The sequence below is a fragment of the Sorex fumeus genome, unplaced genomic scaffold (genome assembly GCF_029834395.1).
Source record: "Sorex fumeus unplaced genomic scaffold, SorFum_2.1 ptg000054l, whole genome shotgun sequence".
NCBI lineage: Eukaryota > Metazoa > Chordata > Mammalia > Eulipotyphla > Soricidae > Sorex > Sorex fumeus.
The window spans coordinates 49973390-49991832 of NW_026606111.1; the positions used below are offsets into that span (position 1 = coordinate 49973390).

At 40.0% G+C, this 18443-nt stretch overlaps 1 pseudogene; it reads right to left on the bottom strand.

The window, feature by feature from the left end:
• Positions 1–1972: 1972 nt before the first annotated feature.
• On the bottom strand, positions 1973–2071 carry LOC130033751 (uncharacterized; annotated as a pseudogene).
• Positions 2072–18443: the final 16372 nt, after the last annotated feature.

An 18443-nucleotide genomic window follows, 5' to 3' on the forward strand; every position in this document is an offset into this window, starting at 1 on the left:
TTTGTAGATTCTTTGGGATTTCCTAAGTATAGTATCATGTCGTCTCCAAATAGTAAAAGCTTGAGTTCTTCCTTTTTTATCTGGATGCCCTTGATATCTTTTTTTTTTTTTACCGAAATCATATGGCAAGTACTTCAATTACTATGTTGAATAGGAGTGGTGAGAGTGGGTAACTTGTTTTGTGCCTGATTGTATTCTGGGATTCTAGCTCATTGATTTCTGCTCCAAGCCTTTAGTTTTTCCCCATTGAGAATAACGCTTGCTTTGGGTTTGTGGTAATTTGCTTTGACTAGATTGAGGAAAGTACTTTCAACTCCCATTTTGTTGAGAGTTTTTAATCATGAAGAGGTGCTGGATGTCATCAAATGCTTTATCTACATATATTGATATGATCATATGACTATCTTTATTTTATTGAGATGGTGTATTCTGTTGATTGACTAAAGAATGTTAAGCCATCCTTGCATCCCCAAGATAAACCTACTTGGTCATAGTGTGTGATCTTTTGTTGAGTTACTGGATTCTCTTTGCTGGTATTTTCTTGAGAATCTGTGTATCTGTATTCATCAAGGAAATAGGTCTGTAATTTTCTTTTTTTTGTGGTGTCTCTGTCTGTTTTGAGTATTAGGGTGATCTTTGCCTCATACAAACTATTTGGGAGTATTTATGATTCTTCAATTTCCTGGAAAATCTTGAAAAATGTTGGCAGCATTTCCTCTTTAAAGGTTTGAAATATTTCACTATTGAATCCATCTGGGCCAGGGATTCTGTTTGGGGGGGATACTTTTGACCATCATTTCAATTTCCTTGGTAGTGATAGGTTCAAGTATTCCAAATCTTCTTGGTTCAACGTTGGGAGGCAATTGGAATCCAAAAATTTATTAATTTATTCAAGATTCTCTCATTTCCTGCTGCAAAGTTTCTCAATATAATCTCTGATGATCCTATGGATTTCTGTAGTTTCTATTAGGATATGCCCATTTGCATTTCTGATTTGATTTATTAGAATTCTTTCTCTTTGTTAATTTGAGAGGCTTCTCGTGGTTTATTGATCTTATTTATTTTCTCAAAGAACCAGCTTTTGCTCTTATTGGTCTTTTGGATTGTATTTTGGGATTCTAGCTCATTGACGTCTGGTACAAGTTTTATTATTTCCTTCCTCCAGCCTAGTTTGGACTACTTTTGTTGGTCATTTTCCAAAATCTTGAGCTCTAATTAATTCATGTAGATCCTCTCTTTCTTCCTGATGAATTCTGGCAGAGCTATACTCTTTCCTATTAACACTGCTTTTGCTGTGTCCCACAAGTTCTGGTAGCTCGTGTACTCATTCTCATTTGTTTCTGGAAACTTTTTATTTCCTCTTTGATTTCTTCTCTAAGCCAACAGTTGTTCATTACTTCCCTTAAAGAAAATATTTCCTTGCTGAGCTTTAGTCTGTTTGATCTATTGAGAAGTGACAAAGTAGTGTTGAAATCTCCAACTAGTATTGTGTTGCTATCAATGATTTTCTTTAAGTCAATTAGAAGTTGTTTTTAAATATTTTGCTGGTCTGTCATGAGGAGAATCTACATTGAGGAGGGTAAGTTTTTTCTGATGTACAGATCCCATGATCATGAAGAAATGACCTTCACTGTCTCTTATAACCTATAGCCTGAAGTCCATGTGGTCTGATACTAGTATGGCCACTCCAGCTTTGTGGAGGTGTTCTTTTCTTTCTTGAAGAATTGTTTTCCAGCCTTTGAATTTGAGCCCATGGTTGCTTTGATTGTTCAGAAGTGTTTCTTCAGGCAGCAGAATGTTGGGTTCAGTTTTATAATTCATCTTCCCATTCTGTGCCTCTGAATTGGCACATTTAGTCCATTGACATTGAGAGAGATTGTTGTGATGGGGATTTGTGCTATCTTTATGTAGAATTTTTGTACTTGTGCGGATTGTCTTAGCTTAAAGTAGCCCTGTTAATTCTTCTTGCAACAACAATATGGAACACTTTACAAGTTTGCATGTCATCTCTGTGCAAGGACAATGCTAATCTATGTATCATTTCAATTTTAGTATATATGTCATCAAATATAGTATGAGTTAATTTTTCCATATTTTTCTCTACTTATTAATTTGAGGGTTGTCCTTACTCACTCCTATGGCAGACAGTGATTCATAAGCAAGGTATGTATTTCAAAGCAGCTTGAATAGATAGATTTAGAACTTTAATGTCCCAGAAAGAAAAATATGGTTTTTACCATATTATCTTTTTCCATACCCAAGGCATCAGTTTTACAAAATAATTCTTTTGGAAGATAGTATATGAGTCTTGTTTAATGCCCTTCCCTGAAACCTTCATTAAGACCATTAAACTAGAGCCTTTTGCTGTTCTCACCTCAGTCCCTTGTACATCTCCAGGAAAAGGTGGATGGTGTTGTCTGCAATTTGACCACCTTGAATGTAAGTCGGATTTTTCTCCTGAATGAAGACATGAGGAGCATATTGATGATTTCATTCCACCTTATTACAAGTTCAACTTGAAAGGAAGGTGAGACTCATGAGGCTCCTGTAAAGGACAGAAAAAAGGGTCTCAGTGAAGTTTAATGGCCAACACATATTAGCAACACAGATGACTCAAAGTAGCCTGTGTGCATCTTTGTGTATAGTGAGTTTCATATCTACTGATAGTGATTCTCAGTCATGACACACAGGCAAAACAGACCTGTAATTAAAAATCTAGTTCTCTGAGCAGAGTGGGGTCTCTGAGGTGATTGAACAAGTGTATAGTAATTTATTACTAAGCACATAAGTAGTTTGAATGATGTGTACTTTTCGATCTAAAATTAATTCCAAATATGTCTAAAATTACAGTGTCCTGACCCCACACCTGGCTTTCCTCACCTGGGCACCTTGGAAGGGTCGGGGTTAGTTTCCCTCACCTCCTGATTAGAGCCCCGGTAGCTGATGAACTCTGCTACCAGCTATAGGTACGCTTAAGACCACTCTCCCCAAGCTTGAAGGAGCCTCATGCATGAAGGAATTGGAAGCAGAACCTGTGTAAACACACAAAAAATAAAAGGCCGGTGGTCTGGCCGTTTCCCCACTCCACGAAGGTCAATGGCAATGGTCAGGAGATGGAAGGAAATGGGGGCCAGGCTGGTTGTTCCTAGCAGCAGGTTATTACATGGAAGAGATGTATGACATGGAGGCCTCAGGAATCCTCAAGCACGTGCGCGCACTGTGAGCCCGGAAGTTCCCCTTATATAGATCATAGAACCTCTAAAAGGCGCATTACAGTGAATTCATAAAAGGAGTTACAGAAAGAACATTGAGGCAGCAATCCATATGTTGTTTCTTTACATCCACATTGTTTCCTTACATCAGCAGGCCAGTAATACTGGCCTCTAGAAAGAAGATACAAAGCCAAACTGAAACCTTTCACAAGCACTTTCACAAGCTGTAAGCACCTTGATTTGCATCCCAAAGAACAGCCTGGCTAGAGCTGGGAATCTATATCCCAAAGATCAGTCCTGACTAGCACCTGAGATCTGCAGATCTAAGACCAGCTAGGTTTCTGAGAGAAAAGGCAAACTGTCTCATTATACTGAAATCATTTACTGAAGGCAGTTTGAAGGGGAGAAACAGTCTCATCCAAGCTAGTCAGGACACACAGGAAAACAGCTTCTAGGAGGTGTTTCTCCTCTCCTTGTCCAACCAACATATAAGCATATATAATATTAATCATTTTGTATGAACACAGTAAGAAATGCATTGAGCTTATAGAATTGCTCTTCTAGGGCCATTTCAATCTCAGACTGCAGTGCTCAGGCCAGATATCTTTCCTATTCCTAGCAGCAGGGCCCCTAATGTCGTCGTTACTTTTGGATCATGACATCATTTGCCTATGATCCATCTCTTAACTTATAGTTAAGAATCGTGGCACCTTGGCCTGGCCCATCGCGATGCCAGGGTAGCACATAACTTACCGGCTTGCCCTTGTTCCATCCAGTCCCACGTCGGGACCCTGCCCTTGGGGTACTAGGAAGTGAGGGCAACTGAGGCTTAAGTTGAGAAGGCAGATGCCCAGGAGTGAATAATATTCAAAGCCAATCAATTCCTAAGTTACAAAGCATATTAAGTAATTGTCTTCCTGTACCAATACAAAAGGACATTGCATTAAGGTAAACTGTTCAAAACACACAAGGAGACGGAGGAAGGCAATATTAACTTACAGTATAGCTTCAGTGTCTAAGAAGGAGGAGACCTTACAAATTGGTTGGGGAAGAGAGCATAGAAGTGGTTACAGACAGACAAAGTAATGGGAGTGTCTCGGGAGCACTGTGATGGGTGCAATTTGATAAACCTAAGCTCCATATACTCCAACAGAACCCAGGTGTATGGGAACAGGGGATGAGATCTCCAAAGCTGCTCAGATCAAGAATGGACCCCCTCCATCAAGATCCACCATCTTCTAGTAGCTAAATGTTACAACCACGAACTGCCCCTGGAGCCATGTCATCCCATCAATGGCCAAGATCCAGAGATTGGATATTGTTGATAAGATAACAACTCTTATTGTTCAGTTCTCACTCTCAGAGAACCTGGTAGGCTTCTGCGAGTATCATGCCTGCATGGCAGAGTCTGTGTTTCTGGTCACTGTTTCTTTTGAGGTACAGAAGCTGCTTAATTTAAAATAGTCCCCTTTGTTTATCTCTGTTTCCAGTTGCTTGGCAAGTGGCGTGTTATCTTTGAAGATACCTTTAACTTCAATGTCGTGGAGGGATATGCCGACCTTGTATTCAATGTACATGAGGGATTCTGGTCTGATTTTGAGGACTTTGACGCATTTTTATCTGACTTTTGTGCATGGTCTTAGGTAGAGGTCTGAGCCATTTTTTTTCCATGTAGCTGTCCAGTTTTTTTCTGCACCGTTTGTTGAAGAGGACTCTCTTGCTCCACTTCACATTTCTTGCTCCCTTATCAAAGATTAGATGATTATATATTTGAGGGTGTGTGTCAGTATATTCAATCCTTTTCCAATGGTCTCCGGCTCTGCCTTTGTTCCAGTACCATGCTGTTCTCATTATTATCACTTCATAGTAGAGTTTGAGGTTGGGGAAGGTGATGCCCCATCGTTTTTTCCCCAAGATTTGCTTTAGCTATTCGTGGGCGTTTGTTGTTCCATTCGAATTTCAGGAGTGCTTGATCAATTTCTATGAAGAATGTCATGGGTATCTTTATAGGGATCACATTGAATTTGTACAATGCTTTGGGGAGTATTGCCATTTTGACAATGTTAATTCTCCCATTCCATAAGCAGGAGATATGTTTCCATTTCCTCGTGTCCTTTGTTATTTCCTGTTGTATAGGTCCTTTACCTCCTTAGGTTAGCAGATTCCAAGGTTCTTGATTTTTCTGAGGCACGATTGTGAATGGAATTGTTTTATCATGTCACTTTCTTCTCTCTCATTATTTGCATATAAAAAAGCCATAGACTTTTGGGTATTGGTTTTATAGCCTGCAATTTTACTATGAAAGTCTATTGTTTCTAGGAACTTTTTTGGTAGAGGTTTTAGTATTCTTTAAATAGAGTATGATATCTGCTGTGAACAGTGAGAGCTTATTTCTACCTTTCGTACATGAAAAATCCTTAATATCTTTTTCTTACCTTATTTCTATTGCAAGTACTTCCAGTACCACCTTGAACAGAAGTGCCAAAATGAACTTTTACTTAGCACTTTTTGTCTGTAAATTTCTATGCTAAGAACAGTGGAATAAACAGTGATATCTTAGTAATTTACAAGTAAATTATGAAGACAGATAATATAAAATAATTTCTTTGTACAAATTTCCAAAATGTGTCGCTTTTATTAAATACATTAAGAATAAATCGTAGATCTTGATTATACCCTGAAGATTATTTACTTGTTAGAAGTTACCTTTCTAAAATGCAATAAAGTGACACATTTTGAAAATGTTGATTATTCGCTCATTAATTCAATGAATCTTTGTTAGTCTGGTGGTGCATTGCCTCCAGGAAGTCAACCTGTACCCTCAGGTGAGTGCATCAACAGTCTGATGGTGTCTTCATGATTCCTGATAACCTCAAATGGCCACTGTGCCTCTGGCTGGATCCCAAAACCTCAGTACTACGTTTCACGAGAAATTAAACTCCCAAAAGATATGTGGGAGCCATGTTCACAAACCACCCCTGGCTCAGTTATACAAGCTAATGGATTGGTCTTGTTTCAGAGACCCATAAACAAATCTTGAAAGAGATCAAAAGCCACAGTTAACCTTGGACCTGCAAAAGGATGAACACACTAGGGTAAATCGAGGGAGGCAGGTTAGTTGGGTGCCCACCCAACCAGAACCTAGTGCAGCCACTTGCTCCCACAATCCAAAATCGCCACCATGCCCTCGTCTGGTTTCCAAATTCTCAGGATGGCTCTCACTGAAATATAACAGCTGAAAATTCAGATATGCGGGTTTTGTGACTGAAATCTCCAGGCTTTCTCTGGGTCACAATGGGAATCCCATCCCCACTGCCCTGTACTTATGGAAGCCTCAGCAGTCATTTCCATACCTCAAAGCTACTCCAGCCTTAGCTTCCTGATAAAAACACTAAATTCCTTGAACAAACATGATGAACAAACACGAGACCCATGATGCACAAAATAATAAGGAGACAGAGAGAAACAATTAAAGAGCCTGCCATAGAGACAGGCATGGGGTGTGGGTAGGGTGTTGGGGGATGGTTTTACGGAACCAGGAACATTGGTGGTGGGAAATGTACAATACTGGAGGGATGGATGTTGGATCGTTGTATGACTGGAAGCAAATTATGAATAGATTTGTAATAGTCTATCTCACAGATATTGAATAAAACATTAAAAATATATATGCTTCATTTGTACCTCAGACCACTGATAGAACATTAAAACCCAGCATATCTATTTTTGTGTTCTCTGTAGGAAAAAACATGTTACTCACCTGTGTGCCAATAGCTTGAAGAATGCTATACCCTAAGATACATCCTTGACTGTCAATAACATGAATAAGTAATTGCAGCTATGTTATGTTTTAGAATCAGTTCATGGACAAGAAATCAAGAGGAGGAAGTGGAAAAGAGCATCAGTTTTGAATGGATAATGTTTATAATGTTTGACGAGCATGCAAGGGAGACTAAAGATTTGGCATGAGAAGAGGGAAGAAACAGAAGAGTGAAGTACTAATAAGTATCATGAGAAAAATGCAAGGGAGGACATTTCCTGGCAAGTGTCACACTTTGTTGAGATTTTGGTGAGGATAAGTATTAGAGAGTATCTTTCCCATTTAGTGGTAAAAAGGAAACTTTGATGTGTGCATTTAAAAATTACTTTAAAAATTAGAATCACCAAGAGATACACAGTTACAAAGTTGCTCATAATTGAGTTTCAGTCATGTAATGTTCTAGCACCCTTCCAGTATAATGGGGGCATTTTTGAAGGAATATCCCTGGTGGGAAGACTAGGGCATCTGAATCTTAACACATTTCACCAAATATATGATCTCTTCTCACATGATATACCCTTTCTCCCCTGCTTCTTTGATTTATGTTTTCATACAATATTTCCTTGTGAAACTCACCTCAAGTAAGGGTCCCTATTTAAGACAAGTACATGTTTCTGGGGCATTACATATTTTTCGGTTGCTGGAAGAGTCTCTATAGCAATGCTCAGGAGGTGTGGGGGCCCCAAAGACAATTCTCAGAAAACGTGGTCATGGTGGTTGGGGTCCTCCTATGCTATACAGCCTTTGATACTCTGGCAATCAGGTGGTGCTGGGAGTCAAATTGAGTGCATGTGAGGCAAGTTCCATAAGCACTACACTATCTCCTGCGGCCCTGGGTATTAGATTGATGTCAGCATTCGAGGTCCTCCCTTTTGTCAGAAAGCAGAAACTTGTGAAGGAGAAAGTGGAAGAGACCTTAGGGTATAGCTAGGTTGACTGAGTACATGGTGGTACCATTAAGATTGGAACATAAAGTAAAAATAAAACAAGAGAAATATCTAACAATAGCAAAGAGGGCTATAGTACTCAAAAAATATATATTCTTAAACTAAGAATCTTCTGCACCTCCAAAGAAACAGTGACCAAAATACAAAGACAGTCTACAGAATGGGAAAGGATATTCACCGAGTACACATCTGACAAGGGGTTCATATCAATGATATACAAAATACTGGTTGAACTCGACAAGAAGACAACATCCAACCCCATCAAAAAATGGAGCAATGAAATGAACAGAAACTCTCTCAAAGAAGAAATCAGAATGGCAAAAAAGCACAAGAGAATATGTTCTACATCATTAATCATCAGGGAGATGCAGATCAAAACCACAATGAGATACCATCTCACCCCTCAAAGACTGGACCACATTCAAAAGAACAAAAGCAACCGATGCTGGCGCGGATGTGGCGAGATAGGGACACTCCTTCACAGTTGGTGGGAATGCCGACTAGTTCAGCCCTTTTGGAAAACAGTATGGACGTTTCTCAAAAAATTAGAAATTGAGGTCCAATTTGACCCAGCGACACCACTCCTGGGAATATATCCCAGAGAGGTATAAATGTGTAGTCGAAATGACATCTGCACTTATTTGTTCATTGCAGCACTCTTTACAATTGCCAGAAACTGGAAGAAACCTGAGTGCCCAAGAAGAGATGACTGGTTAAAGAAACTTTGGTACATCTACACAATGGAGTACTATGTAGCTCTTAGAAAAAATGAAGTCATGAAATTTACATACAAGTGGTACAATATGGAAAGTATCATGCTAAGCAAAATGAGTCACAAACAGAGGGATAGACATAGAAAGATTGCATTCATCTGGGGGATATAAAGTAACAAAATATGAGATTAATACCCAAGAATAGCTGAGATCAACACCAGGAGGATTACTCCATAGCTTAGAGGCCAGCCAGGTATTCTAGGGGAAAGGGCAGTTCAGGTAGAGAAAGGAGCACCAAATGAAAGGTGTTTGGAGGATCCTCCCAGGAGGGGAGATGCATGTTGACAGTAGACTATGGACTGAACATGTTTGCCACTCAATGCCTCTTTTGCAGACCACAACATCCAAAAGAAGAGAGAGAACAAAAGGGAATGCCCTGCCAAAGAGGCAGGGTGGGGGTGTTGGGGGGATATTATCCATGGTGGTGGAAAATGGGTACTGGTGGAGGGATGGGTATTTGATCATTGTATGACCGAAACCCAAGCACAAAGATTCGTAAATCTACAACTGTACATTATGGTGCTTAACTATTAAAATTTTTTTTAAAGTTATTAAAAAAAGAAACATATGGGGAAAAGAGCTAGTGCAGTGTGTAGAGGGTGTTTACATTGTATGCAGCTAATCTGAGTTAAATCCCCAGAACCCTGAGCCTGCCAGAAGTAATTCTGGATAGAAAATCAGAAGTGAGCCCGGAGCACATCTAGGTGCACTCCCCTCCCCACAAAAAAGGAAGAAAAGAAAAGAAAACATATAACTGATTCTTGAGTAAAATAGAGATTAAGGGTGCTAACTACTATATAACGTTTGAAAACCCCCAAATTTAATAGCGAGTCTGCTATTGACGAACAAGATGGTTTATTAATAGTATTTACTTACATTGTCTGCTAGTGGTGCTATATGTGGTCTGTAAATCTGTAAATTTGATACATTTAAAAATTTTATAATGGATTTTATAATAGACTTTATAATACATTGGTATTTTGTGTTTAATAAGTGACAAATTATATCTCTACTTTGTGGGTTATTTGGGCCATAGTGTGTGGTGCTTGGGACTTCGGACTCTGTGCTCAATGGTCATTTCTGGTGGTGCCAGCCATTAATTTGGGTTGACTGTGTGCATGGTACGTGCTTTAACCCCTATACTAAGTCTGGGGTCCAATCAAATTAATTATCTGCATATATTTTATACATGCATGGCATAATTTTCTTAGATTTTTGATTATTCTAGGATATACTTATCATCTTTAATTATTCCACATCAATACCAATGTCCAAAAATGTTTCAAAAAATAATTATTGAAAAAAAATCATATAGAAGTTCAAATTTGTGTTGTTCGTGAGATAACTATATTAAGAAGAAATAGAACCACAAGAAACATACAAGTAAAATGAAGGTACATTTCTTTGGAGTCTTTAAATTATGTATTTATATTAGTATATATACAAGTATAATTTTTGAAAAATAAATTTCAGTGAAAATAAAATTTTTGAGTTTTGTTAATTGTAATGTTGTACTGCTAAGTATATATTTATGTGAACATTTATATATATATTTGTCTATTTTTCTGATTGTTTACTTAAGATCTGCAGTTCAAAGCTAACTTACTGATGACAGGGTATATGGCTCAGGGCTAAAGCACTTGGCTTGCATGTATAAAACTTTGGGTTGGCCTCCTGCAAGGCAAATGCCCTACCCACTGTGCTGTTAACGTTATATAAAATATACTAATAATAAGAGCTAATGATGTTGGTAAACAGTGCAATATAAATGATTACTTAGTAATTTTCTTGATTTATTAATGAAATATGTAAGCTCTTGAGTATAATGGGAGTATTTTTCTAACGTAAGAGTCTGAGGAATGTGAAACTGTTATAACTCTACTGTAGGATTCCATCTCCCTAGCCTGCTTCATTCTACCTCTCTCTCTATCCAATCCGGTAATCTTCTTGGAAATCTGACCTCGTGATTGGCTAGCCTCAACCTTTCAACTGCCTATTTTATGACATCATTCTCTCATCAAACCAACCAACAACTGGTAGAATCTTGGGGTTCCCATGCAGGTGTTTGTAAACAAATTTGAAACATCATGTCAAGTGACCAGTGACCAATAGCTGGAATGGTGGGTACCACTTTATTTACCAGATGGTTACCTTAGACAAACACGGAAATGCCATACAAATTTTATTTATTATAATATATTTTTAACAAATTGAAGAGATGCATCATAGTTAATTGGTTGTTAATAAAAGTTATGAAGTTTGAGGTGCTGTGGTTGTTTTGGGGAGAGGCCGGGGGTTGAAGGATGGCATGGGAAAGAATAGGAAGTTATAGAGAGGACAAAGGGGGAATACACAAGACTCTAAGAAAGATAAACTTGGTCCAGGGTTCTAAAGCCCATAAGAAATTGCATGGGCCTGATGAAGAGTGGGGTAGAGTCAGAGGAATAGTATTGCTGACAGGGCATTTGCTCTGCAAGCAAGAAGGACCCAGTTCAATTCTTGCAATCCTTTAGGGTCCCCAGAGACCCACCAGATGTGAAACTTGAGCGCAGGGCCAGGAGTAAGACCAGAGCACAGTCAAGTATGCCCCATCCCTGGTGTCCCCCAAAAAAAAATGGGAGAAATGACACAGTCTGGGGATTAGGATTAAAAGAAAAAAATTGGAATAGGCTAAAGAAGGCAGATGAGTCAAAGGTGACCCGAAATAAAGTTAAAATTCTTTCATGGAGGATGTGTTTATGCCTCAGGGCCACTTTTGGAAAATAATGAAATTTGAGACACATCTCTAAAAGGTTTGGGTGGACTAATCATAAATGATGGCTGGGGGTTGTGAACACATATACTGGGGAATGAACCTTCCAGATGAGTGGTAAACGCCCTCAGAGTCATTCAAGGATGACTCTTAACAGGGACCAAGCCAAGAGAACAGTTGCAGCATGAAGCCTGAAGATGAGCTCCTGGAAGATGCAAAGATAAGTCACCAAGTCCTCTGGCCCTCTGTTCAGCACCCCTACCTGCACCATTTCCCTTATTCCCAACAATATTCAGAGTCGCTATCACGGTGACCCTTTGCTAGCTAGTATCAACAATGAGGTTCATTGCCTCTGTAAGTCTTTGCATTTGTAAACTCCCCGCTGTGGTCAAGCCTGCTTTCAGGCAATGGCATCTGGACATTTCTAGCAGGGGGAGCTCAAATTATATTACCTTGAGGGGCTGCACTGTGGTCTTCCATGGTCCCTGGTGCCTGTAGCCTTATCTACACATCGCGTTTAACTGCAGCTCACACAAGAACCAACGTTATAAGTGTCGTTGGGGCTGTGTTGGGGGATGTACCGGACTAAGACATGCGCACTAGGTCACCACTCCCAAAGCGGTTGGTACCGCTTAACCTTGATCCTGGAAGTTGGTGGTGGAAATAGATGGTCCTAGGAGAGTTAATGGGGTGATGGATGGATGGCAAGGAAACCGTGAAGGGTAGGGAACTGGACAGCTGGTGATCATCATAGGAGAGTTGGTAGATGTGTTTTAATTACGTTAATGTTTTTCGAAAAAGATAAGCAAAACAAACATATGAAAACATGATAGGTTCCAAAGAACAGGTTACATATAAGACCGAAAGAGCTGAAAGGGCTGTCATTCCTTCTGGAGCTTTCAATCATAACATTTACGAAAGTTTGTAATTTCACGTTACTTAGCTGTGGAGAGGAATAACGAGAAACAGAATGCCACCGGAAAAGCAAACTGAATGACCACCTTTCATAAAAGCCAGGTGAAAGGTGTTCACATGGATCCCAAATGCAAGTGGGTTAACAGGAACATATATTTAATTAAGTCTGCTTGGTACCAGTAACTACTTTTGTGGAAATGGAAGAAAACGAATGCAGTTTCTGACACACTGAGAATAAACTGCAAACAAATTTTCCCAGGAAATGGTAGTTGACTGGCTGGGAACAGAGCAACTTGAATAGTGTTTTGCTACCTTTCATGTATGACTAGAGGAAAATGATCCCAGTAAACTCTCGAAACTAACAAACTTCAACTCCCTTGAAGGAAAGTTGTATTCAGTGAGGAAAAATTGCTGAGAGAAAAGTCTGAAATGATGGAAAAAGAGACAATAAGTGCAAAAGGAAGGACTTGACATTTGGGTTCCTCTGAAAACAAAGCTTGAAATAAAAGATCTGGTGAGCACATGATTTACTGAGAATGGGATCTGAGAGGAAAAGAGTGATATCAGGGATGTGAACAAGGAACATCCAAATTAGGAAGACTTTGCTAGCTGATTACCCCATGGGCAACATGGTTCCAAGACTACCAGAACTTACCAAGGAATTTACTTTAATTTTCTTTCTTTCATATGGTCAATTACAACATGTATTTTTTGCATAATTCAATGACACTTTAGAGTGTCCATTTCTTTCCCAATATTCTTTTCACTTGTGTAAGCATCTTAAACAGCTGCTGGATACAGAATTATTTGATCAGACTTATTTTTTTACTATAAGTTTAGTTGAGATTCCGGAAAACTAGATCTAAAGTGAAGTTTGTTTTGATTAGTAGAAGTAGAATAGCGAGGACTAGGGATGGAATTAGAGATTATAGTGTACCATATTCAGTTCCTAATAGGACAAGTCAAGGACAGTGTCCCAAATAGACTATTGAAAAAGATATCCATCTCTATTTAACATGGAAATTCAGCATATTTTATATTAAATTAAAAATGAATTAATATTCCTGTATTTGGTCTTTTAAAAACATTCAAGGTTGGTTAAGGAATCAAACATTGCCGATGAAATCATAACAACTTAATCATAAAATCCTGATTACTACTTAAGTGTCCAAGAATGTCAGTGCTAAGAATTATTTCCGTTGATCTCACTAGTACATATGATAGGCATATGAATAAATCTGTGTGGATAAATAATTGGTATCTAATTTAGAGTCTCACCATACATGGTTGTGGGTATTGTGAAATATATTTTCATAATTTTGCAATAAGATCTCGGGGTGTGAATCCTTGAATCATAAATACCTTTTCGTATGTTCCAGCACTACCTCCTCCCACGTTAATTACTATATATATGACCTCCTAAGGAGTCATTGCTTTTTTCACTTTGTTTTAGTCTTTCTCTCTTTATTTTCAAATGTGAGTTATCTGCATCAAATCAACGTGCATGTATTTGGTGTGGCAGTTTTAATCTTTATGAGTTATTTATATTTTATTCATTTATTTTTTAATTGAATAACCATAAGATGGGCCATTACAAAGCTATTTTATGCAATTTAATTTTTAATCCTTTCAGTGAAGCCAGGGAAAATCTCTTACTCGGGAAATTCAGAATTTCCATATTTCAAGTGAATCAAAACAGATTGTTTCTGTATTTTTTTTATTTTTTTATTATTTTTTGATAGAAAAGGGACCACCAAATAATGGGTGTTGGGAGGATCCTCCCAGGATGGGAGATGCATGCTGAAATTAGACTCTAGACTGAACATGATTGCCACTCAATGCCTCTTTTGGTATTTTTTTAGATAATTGTTCCCCTCTTCTGTTTGCTTAGGTCCAGGACTTGGCCTCTCCCCTTGCTGTTCTTTCAAGAAGCCAGAGAGACGTCTTTAGGCAGGAAGAGCAGCTCAGCGGCAGGGTCTCTTGGATGGGTTTGGTGCCATCTTCTTTCAGAAATTGATTTAGTGTTTCTTACCAATCTGAAAATGGCTTGGGATTTAAAATGAAGGTCACGTAAAGAACTGAGTGTTGAAAGGAGGAAAAGGATAAGCATGATAACCTTTCAGTACCTGTATTGCAAACCATAATGTGCAAAAGGAAAGAATGGGGGAGGGCAGGAGAAAGAGACAGACAGCGAGACAGACAGACACAGAGACAGAGAGAGACAGACAGACAGACAGAGTCAGAGAGAGAAGAAAAGTGTCTGCCATAGAGCACAGAGGCTGGCTGGGTGTGGGTGGCAAGAGGGAAAATGTGGACATTGGTGGTTGGAAATGTACATTGTCATGAAGGAATGGGTGTTGGAACACTATGATGGAAACTCAATCACAACTTTGTAGCTGTGTATCTGTGTAATTATGCATTTAAGTTAAAAATTTTAAAGAAAAAAATAAGATTTCAAATGAAAAATTTGAGACATTTCTGAAGAAATAGGCATTCTGGCAGAAACCTCACTGCTTGAGCAACAAAACTTTCAGACAGGGCAATTTCAAAATTTCAAAAATTCCCATATTAAAGCAGTCAGAAGCAAAACCCCAGTTGTGTCCCCATCCATAAGAGTGAGCTGCACACACTCTTTACCATAGCCAGAATCTGGGAAAAACCTGAGTGCCCCAGAAAAGAAGACTGGTTAAAGAATCATTGGTACCTTGCCACAATGGAGTACCATGTCGGGGTTAGAAAAGATGAAGTCATGAAATTTACATACAAGTGGTACTACATGGAGAGTATCATGTTAAGCGAAACGAGTCAGAAAGAGAGGGACAGACAGAGCAAGATTGCATTCACCCGGAGAACATAAAATAACAAAATAGGAGACCAACTCCAAGAGTGGCCGAGGTTAGTGTCAGGAATTTTTCTTCATAGCTTTGAGACCAACCACACACGCTAGCAGAAAAGGCAGCTCAGATAGAGAATGGAGCACCAAATAACGGGTGTTGGGAGGATCCTCCCAGTATTGGAGAGCATGCTGAACATAGAATATAGACCAAACATGATTGTCACTCAATGCCTCTTTTGCAAACCACAACACCTAAGAGGAGAGAGAGAACCAAGGGGAATGGCCTGCCACAGAGTCAGGTTGGGATGAGGGAATGGGAGATGGGAGGGAGACTGGGGCACATTGGTGGTTGGAAATGGGCACTGGTGATGGGATGGGTATTTGATCATTGTATTATTGAAACCCAAGCACAAAAATTTGTAAGTCTACAACTGTACCTCATGGTGTCTCAGTAATAAAAATTTAGAAATTAAAAATAAAAAAATTGGAACTTAATCACTTAATCACTTAACTTTCCATTAGTCGTCGATTTGCATGAGCATACGCCAGTAACATCTCCATTTATCCCTGTCGCGTGCTAGTGTAGCCCAATGCCATCTGTTCGCTCCAGGAACATGAATGGCCTCAAACCGATCGTTCATGATCTTGATGAAGAAGTCTGACCATCTGGAAGGTGGGTGGCCACGCGGTCTTCTGACATCCCATGGAATCCAGTCGGTAACAGCTCTAGTCCAGCAGTCATCTTTAAATCTCATTACGTGACCAGCCCATCTGACACCTTGGAAAATGAGACAGCGTCCCTGATTCTTGATCTTAGAAGGATGTCAGAACTGTGGATTCTTTCTCTCATTTGAGTGAAACGTGATATTCCAAGCATGGCTCTTTCTATTCTTCTTTGGGTGACCTGAATAGCGTTCTCATCTTGTTTGTGTAGGGCCCAGGTCTCTGAGGCATATGTTAATGCAGAAGAACAGTGGAATCAAAGAGATGTGCCCGGAGCCAGAGGTTCTTCGTCCTCTTAGCTATTTCTTCGACGTTCTTGAAGGTGTTCCACGCCTCTGTCTTCCTCCTGTGCAGCTCGGGTGCCAGGTCATTTGTCCTGTTGACCTCTGGACCTAGGTACACATAACTGTTGCAATCAGAGATGGTCCTTCCATTGAGAGCGAATGGGGCGTCAGGAACAAGGCTGTTTCTCATAAACATTGTCTTCGTAAGATTCAGCTGTAGTCCTACCTTTCCACACTCACAGTCAAAGTCGGCCAGCATTTGTGCAGCTTGGCTGATGTTTGGTGTTATTGAAACAATGTCATCAGCAAAGCGGAGGTGGTGTAGTTGCCGACCATCTATCTTCACTCTCATTCCTTCCCATTCCAGTCGTCGCATGATGTTCTCAAGGGAGGCTCTGAAGAGTTTCGGTGAAATGGTATCACCCTGCCACACCCCTCTCTTGACATCAACGATCACTTCTTTGTAGAATGGTGAGATCCTGGTAGTGAATCCGCAATACAGCTCTCGGAGGATCCTGATGTATTGGGCTTGAATGCCCTGATTGGCTAGGGCTTCAATGACCGCTTCCGTCTCAACAGAATCAAAGGCCTTCTTTAAATCAATGAATGTTAAACAGAGCAGCATCCTGAACTACCGAGAAACCTCAATGAGCTTGGTTATTGTGTGGATATGGTCGATGGTGCTGAATCCTTTGCGGAACCCTGCTTGTTCTCATGGTAATCCTTTATCTAGTGTTCTCCCAATCCTATTCAGGATGACTCGAGTGAACAACTTGTAGATGACAGACAATAGGCAGATCGTGCGATAGTTGCCAATGTCATGGATGTCTCCCTTCGTAGAAGTCATGGATAATCTTCTCCATTGACATTCTGGAGGATGTGATGGATCCATCAGGACGTCAGATGGCAGTCATCTTGGTCTTATAGTTGGTGAAGGACAGGCGGGCCTTACAAATACGTTTCCTGGCTTCTGCCGCATCTACCAGTACTTCTGCTCTTCTCTCTTTGAGGTCTTCCTTGATCGCATCTCTGCACTGCTTTACGAGCTCGGACGTTAGCGTGCGGATGCCTGAGGCATGCGCCAAACCACGCTGGCGAATTAGCTCAAGAGTTTTCGAAGATAGGCGATTTTTAGTGGCTATCTCTCTCTTGGCGTTCCTCGCACATTCATGGAGGTGCTGAACCAGTCGATCGTATTCCTCGTCAATGTTGTCAACAATGGCATCTTCCCATGTTGCCGCAATTGTACCAAAGAGTTCCCAGTTGGTGGTCATTCTGGGAGTTCTGTTTTTGAACTTTGCAACCCTTTCTCCCTGCTCTGTGAAGTAGAATTTTGCACGAAGGAGACAGTGGTCCGATCCCGTTCGAAATTTCAGGAGAACAGCGACATCAGTCAGGCAAAACCGTCGATTGAATATGATGTGGTCTATTTCGTTGTGGAATCATCCACCGGGAGACTCCCATGTCCATCATTTAGATTCTGCCCTCTGGAACTGTGAGTTACCATGAATGGTCTTGGTCGACATGATGAAGTCAGAAAGTCTCTCACCCTGTTCGTTCCTTCCTAGGCCATGGGTCCCCATGGGAAGTTCTTCAGCTGATCTTCTCGTTCCTATCTTGGCATTAAAATCACCCACAATGATCTTGTAGAAGGTGTGGTCTTCTTTATAGAATTTCTCTAGCTCCATGTAGAACTTCTCGATTTCTCTTTCATCATAATGAGATGTTGGTGCGTAGACAACGAAGATAGAAACTGCAGGCAGTGAGTCACATCTATTCAAATGAAAACGTCCGATTCGGGTTGTTAGGCATTCGAACGTATCAATGCTCTTGGCCAAGTTTGTGTTGACAAGGACACTGATGCCTCCAACACCACTTTTATCACATGTTCCGAGCAAAAATTCTTCTCCAGTGTCGAAAATGGCATGGTGAGATTCGTGTCTTCTTGTCTCGGTCAGACCAATGATGTCGTACTTGATCATTCGCGCTTGTAACATCAGGTCCTCAATGGATGCATCTGATGCTAGCGTACGTGCATTGAAAGTGGTGGGAAATGGGCACTGGTGAAGGGATGGGTATTTGATCATTGTATCATTGTACATTGTATCATTGAAACCCAAGCACAAAAATGTGTAAGTCTACAACTGTACCTCATGGTGTCTCAGTAATAAAAATTTAGAA